Source organism: Aulonocara sp. 'chitande type north' Nkhata Bay, linkage group LG3 (genome assembly GCF_057382095.1).
Source record: "Aulonocara sp. 'chitande type north' Nkhata Bay isolate Kocher_YH1m ecotype deep benthic linkage group LG3, A_spYH_male_GT1.1, whole genome shotgun sequence".
Lineage (NCBI taxonomy): Eukaryota > Metazoa > Chordata > Actinopteri > Cichliformes > Cichlidae > Aulonocara > Aulonocara sp. 'chitande type north' Nkhata Bay.
In genome coordinates this window covers 55,872,380-55,888,443 of record NC_141346.1, presented here as the reverse complement: position 1 = coordinate 55,888,443, position 16,064 = coordinate 55,872,380, and the positions used below count along the sequence as shown (strand labels likewise).

The window sequence follows — 16,064 nt, the reverse complement described above, 5'->3', positions numbered from 1 at the left end:
ATACTTTTTTTCAGGCGAGTTTCCCATTCAAATGCATGTAACAGTGAGAAACGCATTGTCTTGGCGAAAGAAAGCGTTTTTGAACAACTTCATATAAATCGCTGTAACTTTTGATAGAAGACTCAGACACACATGTTTATGGCTTTATCTTATAAAACTCAATATCTCCGTGCTGGGCAAACAGGTTTTGCAGCAGTTTGAGCTAAGATTTTAAAATTATTCACATAATGAAAACCTATACTTTGTCTCGGGTGAGTTTCCCATTCAAATGCATGTAACAGTGAGAAACGCATTGTCTTGGCGAAAGAAAGCGTTTTTGAACAACTTCATATAAATCGCTGTAACTTTTGATAGAAGACTCAGACAAACATGTTCATGGCTTTATCTTATAAAACTCAATATCTCCGTGCTGGGCAAACAGGTTTTGCAGCCGTTTGAGCTAAGATTTTAAAATTATTCACATAATGAAAACCTATACTTTTTTTCAGGCGAGTTTCCCATTCAAATGCATGTAACAGTGAGAAACGCATTGTCTTGGCGAAAGAAAGCGTTTTTGAACAACTTCATATAAATCGCTGTAACTTTTGATAGAAGACTCAGACACACATGTTCATGGCTTTATCTTATAAAACTCAATATCTCCGTGCTGGGCAAACAGGTTTTGCAGCCGTTTGAGCTAAGATTTTAAAATTATTCACATAATGAAAACCTATACTTTTTTTCAGGCGAGTTTCCCATTCAAATGCATGTAACAGTGAGAAACGCATTGTCTTGGCGAAAGAAACCGTTTTTGAACAACTTCATATAAATAGCTGTAACTTTTGATAGAAGACTCAGACACACATGTTTATGGCTTTATCTTATAAAACTCAATATCTCCGTGCTGGGCAAACAGGTTTTGCAGCCGTTTGAGCTAAGATTTTAAAATTATTCACATAATGAAAACCTATACTTTGTCTGAGGCGAGTTTCCCATTCAAATGCATGTAACCGTGAGAAACGCATTGTCTTGGCGAAAGAAAGCGTTTTTGAACAACTTCATATAAATCGCTGTAACTTTTGATAGAAGACTCAGACACACATGTTTATGGCTTTATCTTATAAAACTCAATATCTCCGTGCTGGGCAAACAGGTTTTGCAGCCGTTTGAGCTAAGATTTTAAAATTATTCACATAATGAAAACCTATACTTTGTCTCGGGCGAGTTTCCCATTCAAATGCATGTAACAGTGAGAAACGCATTGTCTTGGCGAAAGAAAGAGGTTTTGCAGCCGTTTGAGCTAAGATTTTAAAATTATTCACATAATGAAAACCTATACTTTGTCTGGGGCGAGTTTCCCATTCAAATGCATGTAACAGTGAGAAACGCATTGTCTTGGCGAAAGAAAGAGGTTTTGCAGCCGTTTGAGCTAAGATTTTAAAATTATTCACATAATGAAAACCTATACTTTGTCTCGGGTGAGTTTCCCATTCAAATGCATGTAACAGTGAGAAACGCATTGTCTTGGCGAAAGAAAGCGTTTTTGAACAACTTCATATAAATCGCTGTAACTTTTGATAGAAGACTCAGACACACATGTTTATGGCTTTATCTTATAAAACTCAATATCTCCGTGCTGGGCAAACAGGTTTTGCAGCCGTTTGAGCTAAGATTTTAAAATTATTCACATAATGAAAACCTATACTTTGTCTCGGGTGAGTTTCCCATTCAAATGCATGTAACAGTGAGAAACGCATTGTCTTGGCGAAAGAAAGCGTTTTTGAACAACTTCATATAAATCGCTGTAACTTTTGATAGAAGACTCAGACAAACATGTTCATGGCTTTATCTTATAAAACTCAATATCTCCGTGCTGGGCAAACAGGTTTTGCAGCCGTTTGAGCTAAGATTTTAAAATTATTCACATAATGAAAACCTATACTTCTTCTGAGGCGAGTTTCCCATTCAAATGCATGTAACCGTGAGAAACGCATTGTCTTGGCGAAAGAAAGCGTTTTTGAACAACTTCATATAAATCGCTGTAACTTTTGATAGAGGACTCAGACAAACATGTTTATGGCTTTATCTTATAGAACTCAATATCTCCGTGCTGGGCAAACAGGTTTTGCAGCCGTTTGAGCTAAGATTTTAAAATTATTCACATAATGAAAACCTATACTTTGTCTGGGGCGAGTTTCCCATTCAAATGCATGTAACAGTGAGAAACGCATTGTCTTGGCGAAAGAAAGAGGTTTTGCAGCCGTTTGAGCTAAGATTTTAAAATTATTCACATAATGAAAACCTATACTTTGTCTGGGGCGAGTTTCCCATTCAAATGCATGTAACAGTGAGAAACGCATTGTCTTGGCGAAAGAAAGAGGTTTTGCAGCCGTTTGAGCTAAGATTTTAAAATTATTCACATAATGAAAACCTATACTTTGTCTCGGGTGAGTTTCCCATTCAAATGCATGTAACAGTGAGAAACGCATTGTCTTGGCGAAAGAAAGCGTTTTTGAACAACTTCATATAAATCACTGTAACTTTTGATAGAAGACTCAGACAAACATGTTTATGGCTTTATCTTATAGAACTCAATATCTCCGTGCTGGGCAAACAGGTTTTGCAGCCGATTGAGCTAGGATTTTAAAATTATTCACATAATGAAAACCTATACTTTGTCTCGGGCGAGTTTCCCATTCAAATGCATGTAACAGTGAGAAACGCATTGTCTTGGCGAAAGAAAGCGTTTTTGAACAACTTCATATAAATCGCTGTAACTTTTGATAGAAGACTCAGACACACATGTTTATGGCTTTATCTTATAAAACTCAATATCTCCGTGCTGGGCAAACAGGTTTTGCAGCCGTTTGAGCTAAGATTTTAAAATTATTCACATAATGAAAACCTATACTTTGTCTCGGGCAAGTTTCCCATTCAAATGCATGTAACAGTGAGAAACGCATTGTCTTGGCGAAAGAAAGAGGTTTTGCAGCCGTTTGAGCTAAGATTTTAAAATTATTCACATAATGAAAACCTATACTTTGTCTGGGGCGAGTTTCCCATTCAAATGCATGTAACAGTGAGAAACGCATTGTCTTGGCGAAAGAAAGAGGTTTTGCAGCCGTTTGAGCTAAGATTTTAAAATTATTCACATAATGAAAACCTATACTTTGTCTCGGGTGAGTTTCCCATTCAAATGCATGTAACAGTGAGAAACGCATTGTCTTGGCGAAAGAAAGCGTTTTTGAACAACTTCATATAAATCGCTGTAACTTTTGATAGAAGACTCAGACACACGTGTTTATGGCTTTATCTTATAAAACTCAATATCTCCGTGCTGGGCAAACAGGTTTTGCAGCCGTTTGAGCTAAGATTTTAAAATTATTCACATAATGAAAACCTATACTTTGTCTGGGGCGAGTTTCCCATTCAAATGCATGTAACAGTGAGAAACGCATTGTCTTGGCGAAAGAAAGAGGTTTTGCAGCCGTTTGAGCTAAGATTTTAAAATTATTCACATAATGAAAACCTATACTTTGTCTCGGGTGAGTTTCCCATTCAAATGCATGTAACAGTGAGAAACGCATTGTCTTGGCGAAATAAAGCGTTTTTGAACAACTTCATATAAATCGCTGTAACTTTTGATAGAAGACTCAGACAAACATGTTCATGGCTTTATCTTATAAAACTCAATATCTCCGTGCTGGGCAAACAGGTTTTGCAGCCGTTTGAGCTAAGATTTTAAAATTATTCACATAATGAAAACCTATACTTTTTTTCAGGCGAGTTTCCCATTCAAATGCATGTAACAGTGAGAAACGCATTGTCTTGGCGAAAGAAAGCGTTTTTGAACAACTTCATATAAATCGCTGTAACTTTTGATAGAAGACTCAGACACACATGTTTATGGCTTTATCTTATAAAACTCAATATCTCCATGCTGGGCAAACAGGTTTTGCAGCCGTTTGAGCTAAGATTTTAAAATTATTCACATAATGAAAACCTATACTTTGTCTCGGGTGAGTTTCCCATTCAAATGCATGTAACAGTGAGAAACGCATTGTCTTGGCGAAAGAAAGCGTTTTTGAACAACTTCATATAAATCGCTGTAACTTTTGATAGAAGACTCAGACAAACATGTTTATGGCTTTATCTTATAAAACTCAATATCTCCGTGCTGGGCAAACAGGTTTTGCAGCCGTTTGAGCTAAGATTTTAAAATTATTCACATAATGAAAACCTATACTTTGTCTGAGGCGAGTTCCCCATTCAAATGCATGTAACCGTGAGAAACGCATTGTCTTGGCGAAAGAAAGCGTTTTTGAACAACTTCATATAAATCGCTGTAACTTTTGATAGAAGACTCAGACACACATGTTTATGGCTTTATCTTATAAAACTCAATATCTCCATGCTGGGCAAACAGGTTTTGCAGCCGTTTGAGCTAAGATTTTAAAATTATTCACATAATGAAAACCTATACTTTGTCTCGGGTGAGTTTCCCATTCAAATGCATGTAACAGTGAGAAACGCATTGTCTTGGCGAAAGAAAGCGTTTTTGAACAACTTCATATAAATCGCTGTAACTTTTGATAGAAGACTCAGACAAACATGTTTATGGCTTTATCTTATAAAACTCAATATCTCCGTGCTGGGCAAACAGGTTTTGCAGCCGTTTGAGCTAAGATTTTAAAATTATTCACATAATGAAAACCTATACTTTGTCTGAGGCGAGTTTCCCATTCAAATGCATGTAACCGTGAGAAACGCATTGTCTTGGCGAAAGAAAGCGTTTTTGAACAACTTCATATAAATCGCTGTAACTTTTGATAGAGGACTCAGACAAACATGTTTATGGCTTTATCTTATAGAACTCAATATCCCCGTGCTGGGCAAACAGGTTTTGCAGCCGTTTGAGCTAAGATTTTAAAATTATTCACATAATGAAAACCTATACTTTGTCTCGGGCGAGTTTCCCATTCAAATGCATGTAACAGTGAGAAATGCATTGTCTTGGCGAAATAAAGCGTTTTTGAACAACTTCATATAAATCGCTGTAACTTTTGATAGAGGACTCAGACAAACATGTTTATGGCTTTATCTTATAGAACTCAATATCTCCGTGCTGGGCAAACAGGTTTTGCAGCCGATTAAGCTAGGATTTTAAAATTATTCACATAATGAAAACCTATACTTTGTCTCGGGCGAGTTTCCCATTCAAATGCATGTAACAGTGAGAAACGCATTGTCTTGGCGAAAGAAAGCGTTTTTGAACAACTTCATATAAATCGCTGTAACTTTTGATAGAAGACTCAGACACACATGTTTATGGCTTTATCTTATAAAACTCAATATCTCCGTGCTGGGCAAACAGGTTTTGCAGCCGTTTGAGCTAAGATTTTAAAATTATTCACATAATGAAAACCTATACTTTGTCTCGGGCGAGTTTCCCATTCAAATGCATGTAACAGTGAGAAACGCATTGTCTTGGCGAAAGAAAGAGGTTTTGCAGCCGTTTGAGCTAAGATTTTAAAATTATTCACATAATGAAAACCTATACTTTGTCTGGGGCGAGTTTCCCATTCAAATGCATGTAACAGTGAGAAACGCATTGTCTTGGCGAAAGAAAGAGGTTTTGCAGCCGTTTGAGCTAAGATTTTAAAATTATTCACATAATGAAAACCTATACTTTGTCTCGGGTGAGTTTCCCATTCAAATGCATGTAACAGTGAGAAACGCATTGTCTTGGCGAAAGAAAGCGTTTTTGAACAACTTCATATAAATCGCTGTAACTTTTGATAGAAGACTCAGACACACATGTTTATGGCTTTATCTTATAAAACTCAATATCTCCGTGCTGGGCAAACAGGTTTTGCAGCCGTTTGAGCTAAGATTTTAAAATTATTCACATAATGAAAACCTATACTTTGTCTCGGGTGAGTTTCCCATTCAAATGCATGTAACAGTGAGAAACGCATTGTCTTGGCGAAAGAAAGCGTTTTTGAACAACTTCATATAAATCGCTGTAACTTTTGATAGAAGACTCAGACAAACATGTTTATGGCTTTATCTTATAAAACTCAATATCTCCGTGCTGGGCAAACAGGTTTTGCAGCCGTTTGAGCTAAGATTTTAAAATTATTCACATAATGAAAACCTATACTTTGTCTCGGGCGAGTTTCCCATTCAAATGCATGTAACAGTGAGAAACGCATTGTCTTGGCGAAATAAAGCGTTTTTGAACAACTTCATATAAATTGCTGTAACTTTTGATAGAGGACTCAGAAACACATGTTTATGGCTTTATCTTATAAAACTCAATATCCCCGTGCTGGGCAAACAGGTTTTGAAGCCATTTGAGCTAAGATTTTAAAATTATTCACATAATGAAAACCTATACTTTGTCTCGGGTGAGTTTCCCATTCAAATGCATGTAACAGTGAGAAACGCATTGTCTTGGCGAAAGAAAGCGTTTTTGAACAACTTCATATAAATCGCTGTAACTTTTGATAGAAGACTCAGACACACATGTTTATGGCTTTATCTTATAAAACTCAATATCTCCGTGCTGGGCAAACAGGTTTTGCAGCCGTTTGAGCTAAGATTTTAAAATTATTCACATAATGAAAACCTATACTTTGTCTCGGGCGAGTTTCCCATTCAAATGCATGTAACAGTGAGAAACGCATTGTCTTGGCGAAAGAAAGAGGTTTTGCAGCCGTTTGAGCTAAGATTTTAAAATTATTCACATAATGAAAACCTATACTTTGTCTGGGGCGAGTTTCCCATTCAAATGCATGTAACAGTGAGAAACGCATTGTCTTGGCGAAAGAAAGAGGTTTTGCAGCCGTTTGAGCTAAGATTTTAAAATTATTCACATAATGAAAACCTATACTTTGTCTCGGGTGAGTTTCCCATTCAAATGCATGTAACAGTGAGAAACGCATTGTCTTGGCGAAAGAAAGCGTTTTTGAACAACTTCATATAAATCGCTGTAACTTTTGATAGAAGACTCAGACAAACATGTTCATGGCTTTATCTTATAAAACTCAACATCTCCGTGCTGGGCAAACAGGTTTTGCAGCCGTTTGAGCTAAGATTTTAAAATTATTCACATAATGAAAACCTATACTTTTTTTCAGGCGAGTTCCCCATTCAAATGCATGTAACAGTGAGAAACGCATTGTCTTGGCGAAAGAAAGCGTTTTTGAACAACTTCATATAAATCGCTGTAACTTTTGATAGAAGACTCAGACACACATGTTTATGGCTTTATCTTATAAAACTCAATATCTCCGTGCTGGGCAAACAGGTTTTGCAGCCGTTTGAGCTAAGATTTTAAAATTATTCACATAATGAAAACCTATACTTTGTCTCGGGTGAGTTTCCCATTCAAATGCATGTAACAGTGAGAAACGCATTGTCTTGGCGAAAGAAAGCGTTTTTGAACAACTTCATATAAATCGCTGTAACTTTTGATAGAAGACTCAGACAAACATGTTTATGGCTTTATCTTATAAAACTCAATATCTCCGTGCTGGGCAAACAGGTTTTGCAGCCGTTTGAGCTAAGATTTTAAAATTATTCACATAATGAAAACCTATACTTTGTCTCGGGCGAGTTTCCCATTCAAATGCATGTAACAGTGAGAAACGCATTGTCTTGGCGAAATAAAGCGTTTTTGAACAACTTCATATAAATTGCTGTAACTTTTGATAGAGGACTCAGAAACACATGTTTATGGCTTTATCTTATAAAACTCAATATCCCCGTGCTGGGCAAACAGGTTTTGAAGCCATTTGAGCTAAGATTTTAAAATTATTCACATAATGAAAACCTATACTTTGTCTCGGGTGAGTTTCCCATTCAAATGCATGTAACAGTGAGAAACGCATTGTCTTGGCGAAAGAAAGCGTTTTTGAACAACTTCATATAAATCGCTGTAACTTTTGATAGAAGACTCAGACACACATGTTTATGGCTTTATCTTATAAAACTCAATATCTCCGTGCTGGGCAAACAGGTTTTGCAGCCGTTTGAGCTAAGATTTTAAAATTATTCACATAATGAAAACCTATACTTTGTCTCGGGCGAGTTTCCCATTCAAATGCATGTAACAGTGAGAAACGCATTGTCTTGGCGAAAGAAAGAGGTTTTGCAGCCGTTTGAGCTAAGATTTTAAAATTATTCACATAATGAAAACCTATACTTTGTCTGGGGCGAGTTTCCCATTCAAATGCATGTAACAGTGAGAAACGCATTGTCTTGGCGAAAGAAAGAGGTTTTGCAGCCGTTTGAGCTAAGATTTTAAAATTATTCACATAATGAAAACCTATACTTTGTCTCGGGTGAGTTTCCCATTCAAATGCATGTAACAGTGAGAAACGCATTGTCTTGGCGAAAGAAAGCGTTTTTGAACAACTTCATATAAATCGCTGTAACTTTTGATAGAAGACTCAGACAAACATGTTCATGGCTTTATCTTATAAAACTCAATATCTCCGTGCTGGGCAAACAGGTTTTGCAGCCGTTTGAGCTAAGATTTTAAAATTATTCACATAATGAAAACCTATACTTTGTCTCGGGTGAGTTTCCCATTCAAATGCATGTAACAGTGAGAAACACTGTCTTGGCGAAAGAAAGCATTTTCGTACAACTTCATATAAATCGCTGTAACTTTTGATAGAAGACTCAGACAAACATGTTTATGGCTTTATCTTATAAAACTCAATATCTCCGTGCTGGGCAAACAGGTTTTGCAGCCGTTTGAGCTAAGATTTTAAAATTATTCACATAATGAAAACCTATACTTTGTCTCGGGCGAGTTTCCCATTCAAATGCATGTAACAGTGAGAAACGCATTGTCTTGGCGAAATAAAGCGTTTTTGAACAACTTCATATAAATTGCTGTAACTTTTGATAGAGGACTCAGAAACACATGTTTATGGCTTTATCTTATAAAACTCAATATCCCCGTGCTGGGCAAACAGGTTTTGAAGCCATTTGAGCTAAGATTTTAAAATTATTCACATAATGAAAACCTATACTTTGTCTCGGGTGAGTTTCCCATTCAAATGCATGTAACAGTGAGAAACGCATTGTCTTGGCGAAAGAAAGCGTTTTTGAACAACTTCATATAAATCGCTGTAACTTTTGATAGAAGACTCAGACACACATGTTTATGGCTTTATCTTATAAAACTCAATATCTCCGTGCTGGGCAAACAGGTTTTGCAGCCGTTTGAGCTAAGATTTTAAAATTATTCACATAATGAAAACCTATACTTTGTCTCGGGTGAGTTTCCCATTCAAATGCATGTAACAGTGAGAAACGCATTGTCTTGGCGAAAGAAAGCGTTTTTGAACAACTTCATATAAATCGCTGTAACTTTTGATAGAAGACTCAGACAAACATGTTTATGGCTTTATCTTATAAAACTCAATATCTCCGTGCTGGGCAAACAGGTTTTGCAGCCGTTTGAGCTAAGATTTTAAAATTATTCACATAATGAAAACCTATACTTTGTCTCGGGCGAGTTTCCCATTCAAATGCATGTAACAGTGAGAAACGCATTGTCTTGGCGAAATAAAGCGTTTTTGAACAACTTCATATAAATTGCTGTAACTTTTGATAGAGGACTCAGAAACACATGTTTATGGCTTTATCTTATAAAACTCAATATCCCCGTGCTGGGCAAACAGGTTTTGAAGCCATTTGAGCTAAGATTTTAAAATTATTCACATAATGAAAACCTATACTTTGTCTCGGGTGAGTTTCCCATTCAAATGCATGTAACAGTGAGAAACGCATTGTCTTGGCGAAAGAAAGCGTTTTTGAACAACTTCATATAAATCGCTGTAACTTTTGATAGAAGACTCAGACACACATGTTTATGGCTTTATCTTATAAAACTCAATATCTCCGTGCTGGGCAAACAGGTTTTGCAGCCGTTTGAGCTAAGATTTTAAAATTATTCACATAATGAAAACCTATACTTTGTCTCGGGCGAGTTTCCCATTCAAATGCATGTAACAGTGAGAAACGCATTGTCTTGGCGAAAGAAAGAGGTTTTGCAGCCGTTTGAGCTAAGATTTTAAAATTATTCACATAATGAAAACCTATACTTTGTCTGGGGCGAGTTTCCCATTCAAATGCATGTAACAGTGAGAAACGCATTGTCTTGGCGAAAGAAAGAGGTTTTGCAGCCGTTTGAGCTAAGATTTTAAAATTATTCACATAATGAAAACCTATACTTTGTCTCGGGTGAGTTTCCCATTCAAATGCATGTAACAGTGAGAAACGCATTGTCTTGGCGAAAGAAAGCGTTTTTGAACAACTTCATATAAATCGCTGTAACTTTTGATAGAAGACTCAGACAAACATGTTCATGGCTTTATCTTATAAAACTCAACATCTCCGTGCTGGGCAAACAGGTTTTGCAGCCGTTTGAGCTAAGATTTTAAAATTATTCACATAATGAAAACCTATACTTTTTTTCAGGCGAGTTCCCCATTCAAATGCATGTAACAGTGAGAAACGCATTGTCTTGGCGAAAGAAAGCGTTTTTGAACAACTTCATATAAATCGCTGTAACTTTTGATAGAAGACTCAGACACACATGTTTATGGCTTTATCTTATAAAACTCAATATCTCCGTGCTGGGCAAACAGGTTTTGCAGCCGTTTGAGCTAAGATTTTAAAATTATTCACATAATGAAAACCTATACTTTGTCTCGGGTGAGTTTCCCATTCAAATGCATGTAACAGTGAGAAACGCATTGTCTTGGCGAAAGAAAGCGTTTTTGAACAACTTCATATAAATCGCTGTAACTTTTGATAGAAGACTCAGACAAACATGTTTATGGCTTTATCTTATAAAACTCAATATCTCCGTGCTGGGCAAACAGGTTTTGCAGCCGTTTGAGCTAAGATTTTAAAATTATTCACATAATGAAAACCTATACTTTGTCTCGGGCGAGTTTCCCATTCAAATGCATGTAACAGTGAGAAACGCATTGTCTTGGCGAAATAAAGCGTTTTTGAACAACTTCATATAAATTGCTGTAACTTTTGATAGAGGACTCAGAAACACATGTTTATGGCTTTATCTTATAAAACTCAATATCCCCGTGCTGGGCAAACAGGTTTTGAAGCCATTTGAGCTAAGATTTTAAAATTATTCACATAATGAAAACCTATACTTTGTCTCGGGTGAGTTTCCCATTCAAATGCATGTAACAGTGAGAAACGCATTGTCTTGGCGAAAGAAAGCGTTTTTGAACAACTTCATATAAATCGCTGTAACTTTTGATAGAAGACTCAGACACACATGTTTATGGCTTTATCTTATAAAACTCAATATCTCCGTGCTGGGCAAACAGGTTTTGCAGCCGTTTGAGCTAAGATTTTAAAATTATTCACATAATGAAAACCTATACTTTGTCTCGGGCGAGTTTCCCATTCAAATGCATGTAACAGTGAGAAACGCATTGTCTTGGCGAAAGAAAGAGGTTTTGCAGCCGTTTGAGCTAAGATTTTAAAATTATTCACATAATGAAAACCTATACTTTGTCTGGGGCGAGTTTCCCATTCAAATGCATGTAACAGTGAGAAACGCATTGTCTTGGCGAAAGAAAGAGGTTTTGCAGCCGTTTGAGCTAAGATTTTAAAATTATTCACATAATGAAAACCTATACTTTGTCTCGGGTGAGTTTCCCATTCAAATGCATGTAACAGTGAGAAACGCATTGTCTTGGCGAAAGAAAGCGTTTTTGAACAACTTCATATAAATCGCTGTAACTTTTGATAGAAGACTCAGACAAACATGTTCATGGCTTTATCTTATAAAACTCAATATCTCCGTGCTGGGCAAACAGGTTTTGCAGCCGTTTGAGCTAAGATTTTAAAATTATTCACATAATGAAAACCTATACTTTGTCTCGGGTGAGTTTCCCATTCAAATGCATGTAACAGTGAGAAACACTGTCTTGGCGAAAGAAAGCATTTTCGTACAACTTCATATAAATCGCTGTAACTTTTGATAGAAGACTCAGACAAACATGTTTATGGCTTTATCTTATAAAACTCAATATCTCCGTGCTGGGCAAACAGGTTTTGCAGCCGTTTGAGCTAAGATTTTAAAATTATTCACATAATGAAAACCTATACTTTGTCTGAGGCGAGTTTCCCATTCAAATGCATGTAACAGTGAGAAACGCACTGTCTTGGCGAAAGAAAGCGTTTTTGAACAACTTCATATAAATCGCTGTAACTTTTGATAGAAGACTCAGACAAACATGTTCATGGCTTTATCTTATAAAACTCAATATCTCCGTGCTGGGCAAACAGGTTTTGCAGCCGTTTGAGCTAAGATTTTAAAATTATTCACATAATGAAAACCTATACTTTGTTTCAGGCGAGTTTCCCATTCAAATGCATGTAACAGTGAGAAACGCACTGTCTTGGCGAAAGAAAGCGTTTTTGAACAACTTCATATAAATCGCTGTAACTTTTGATAGAAGACTCAGACAAACATGTTCATGGCTTTATCTTATAAAACTCAATATCTCCGTGCTGGGCAAACAGGTTTTGCAGCCGTTTGAGCTAAGATTTTAAAATTATTCACATAATGAAAACCTATACTTTGTCTCGGGTGAGTTTCCCATTCAAATGCATGTAACAGTGAGAAACACTGTCTTGGCGAAAGAAAGCATTTTCGTACAACTTCATATAAATCGCTGTAACTTTTGATAGAAGACTCAGACAAACATGTTTATGGCTTTATCTTATAAAACTCAATATCTCCGTGCTGGGCAAACAGGTTTTGCAGCCGTTTGAGCTAAGATTTTAAAATTATTCACATAATGAAAACCTATACTTTGTCTGAGGCGAGTTCCCCATTCAAATGCATGTAACAGTGAGAAACGCACTGTCTTGGCGAAAGAAAGCGTTTTTGTACAACTTCATATAAATAGCTGTAACTTTTGATAGAAGACTCGGATACACATGTTTATGGCTTTTTCTTATAGAACTCAAGGTCCCCGTGCTGGGAAAACAGGATTTGCAGCTGTTTGAGCTAAGATTTCCAAGTTATACACATAATGAAAACCTATACTTTGTCTCGGTCGAGTTTCCCATTCAAATGCATGTAACAGTGAGAAACGCACTGTCTTGGCGAAAGAAAGCGTTTTTGTACAACTTCATATAAATAGCTGTAACTTTTGATAGAAGACTCGGATACACATGTTTATGGCTTTTTCTTATAGAACTCAAGGTCCCCGTGCTGGGAAAACAGGATTTGCAGCTGTTTGAGCTAAGATTTTCAAGTTATACACATAATGAAAACCTATACTTTGTTTCGGTCGAGTTCCCCATTCAAATGCATGTAACAGTGAGAAACGCATTGTCTTGGCGAAATAAAGCGTTTTTGTACAACTCCTGGGAGAGCCAGGTGTTAAGCAAACTTAATATGCAACACACGCTAACATCTTTTATTGCAGGGTTACGGAGCTACTCCAGAGGAGATGCCCTGATGTTGCCTGGGACGTGATCTTTTTCTTTAAGACAGGGATCCAGGTTTGGTGAGTTGACGCATGGGAATGTCCATGCGTCAAGAGGTGGAGTGCAAGGATTAACATTAAACAATGTTTACTATTATTGTTGCAGTGATTTGTGTGATTAGCCGTTTATTTACAAGTATTAAACCTATGCAAGTGGTGCACCCATGTTCAGATGAGGCTTTGATGGCCTATAAGTGAAGTTCACTGAACTAAAGAATGTGGTTTGATGATTGTTGACATGCTCTCCAAATAGAAGTTTTTCTTCTTAGCAAGGAAATACAGGTGCAGCAGTAATCTCCTGAGAAATCTTCAGAGGCCCAGTGAGAAGCGTGAACCATTCCAGGCATAGCTGACAGCCAGGCAGTGGTTGAGGTCAAAGGTCAAGCTGGTTGGGGCCCATCATGAGATCAGACCTTGGAGCCACAGCAAGGACCATGAAACTGCCTGCAAAATAGAGGAGAGGATCGTCCACAAGATGGGAGCTGAGGCCAGGAGAGAGGCTTCAGGAGGATCAGAGATCATCTTCAGCACAGCAGACATCACACAGAGAGCTGTGCTACTGAGTTTCCAGGAGATTTTAAATAAAATGAAAGATTCAATATTGACGCTGAGGAAGACAACTAAGGTGTACGACGTGCTCTGCCTTAAACCTTCAGCAGCGTTGGAACATGAAAACTCGTGGGATGAGGGGAGCGTGCCAAGCTCCATCGACAGCGCAGAAGGAGTTCGAGGATGACATCATGATTCTGTGAAAGCACAGGAACCAGAAGCTATGGTGGTGATGACAGCAGTTTCCTATGAACATCACCTAATGCTGTGCCACTATACTGTGCATACGATGACACTCTGAAGGCTGCTGTAAGACAACTGAACCCTGCACCCTTTCCACAGAGGTGTTTCTCTGCAGAGCGTGGACAATGAAGGAGTCATAAATATCCCCCTCGCAGGATGAAGGCCTGAAGTGAGGTGATGGGAGGCCATAAAACTAGAGTGCTGAGAGGTCTGCAGCTTTGGAAATAGCTGAGACCCATGTTGACAAACAACAAAACTAACTGGTATGTTTGAATGTTTATTCTACATACATTTGGACTCTGGTCCTATGGACAACGAAACAACTAGAAGAGACATTCATGACGCCCTGCAGAACTCAAACCACTCTGCAGAGAGACATGTGATTTGCACACCCGGAGGAAGCATCACCAAGCTGAGATGTTTTTGAAAATGTTACTTTCTTAGTTTCACTATTAAATTAACAATTTCTTTGGTTGCTCGTAAGATGCAGTTTGCCATGAGATGAGCTCAATGAATGGGGTAACTGCTAATACATTTATTAAACTGTGTAACTTTTACAGTAATTTAGGGTGATTTGACATATGCTGAGTAAAAAAAATGTTTGCATTGAAACTGTCAGACATGAGGTATGCATAACTGGGAACTTTCTAGCATAAAGGTCAAAAACGGGGGAATGTTAGAGTTTGTATTGTTGATTGTTATTTATGCTTAGAAATATTTAACCATAGATGCATAGAGGTGTATAATCAATTGTGTAGTGATAAGTTGTGTGATCTTTAACAGGCTACAGAGGCTTGGTGTGTATTCCACACTAGAATGCACACCTATATCCTGGGAGCATGGGAAAGTTCGTACCTTGTCTTAATTGTTTTATGGTAGGATTAACGTAGCTACGTCTGTTCTAGTCTAAGTGCTTTTCTGTTTAGATGAACTGCTGGACTTCCTCACCGGGGGGGGTCTAGTCTACCCTCTTCCTGACCAAGGATGTTTGACCCTTTGATCAGCAACACACACACACACACACACACACAGGCAAGGTACTCTTTGTTTGTATGTAGACGTCGTATGTTAATGAACCTATGCATATTCATGTAACCTCAATAAAAGGACAGTGTTACGGGAGGACGGACGAGAGCGACTGGGGTCAAGCGAAGGGACGGCGCACGAGTAACATGAAGAACTTTGCCTATTTGTGTCTTGCTTAGCAGTGTAATTATATTGTCTTCAACGTTCCAGCGGATGGGTTCAAGCTACAAACCTATCACTGGGAAAACAGGTTTTGCAGCTGTTTGAGCTAAGATTTCCAAGTTATACACATAATGAAAACCTATACTTTGTTTCGGGCGAGTTCCCCATTCAAATGCATGTAACAGTGAGAAATGCACTGTCTTGGCGAAAGAAAGCGTTTTTGTACAACTTCATATAAATAGCTGTAACTTTTGCTAGAAGACTCGGACAAACGTGTTTATGGCTTTATCTTATAAAACTAAATATCTCCGTGCTGGGCAAACAGGTTTTGCAGCCGTTTGAGCTAAGATTTTAAAATTATTCACATAATGAAAACCTATACTTTGTCTCGGGTGAGTTTCCCATTCAAATGCATGTAACAGTGAGAAACACTGTCTTGGCGAAAGAAAGCATTTTCGTACAACTTCATATAAATCGCTGTAACTTTTGCTAGAAGACTCGGATACACATGTTTATGGCTTTTTCTTATAGAACTCAAGGTCCCCG

At 37.5% G+C, this 16,064-nt stretch overlaps 1 long non-coding RNA gene across 4 annotated transcripts in view; it reads left to right on the top strand.

The window, feature by feature from the left end:
• Nucleotides 1-15,757, top strand: part of LOC147336237 (uncharacterized) — a 31,805-nt gene extending 16,048 nt beyond the window's left edge. For all 4 annotated transcript variants that reach the window (XR_015128237.1, XR_015128236.1, XR_015128235.1 and 1 more), the window contains one exon: nucleotides 13,479-15,757. This is a non-coding gene — a long non-coding RNA (uncharacterized LOC147336237). The remainder of the gene's footprint in view (nucleotides 1-13,478) is intronic.
• The last annotated feature ends 307 nt before the right edge of the window (nucleotides 15,758-16,064 follow it).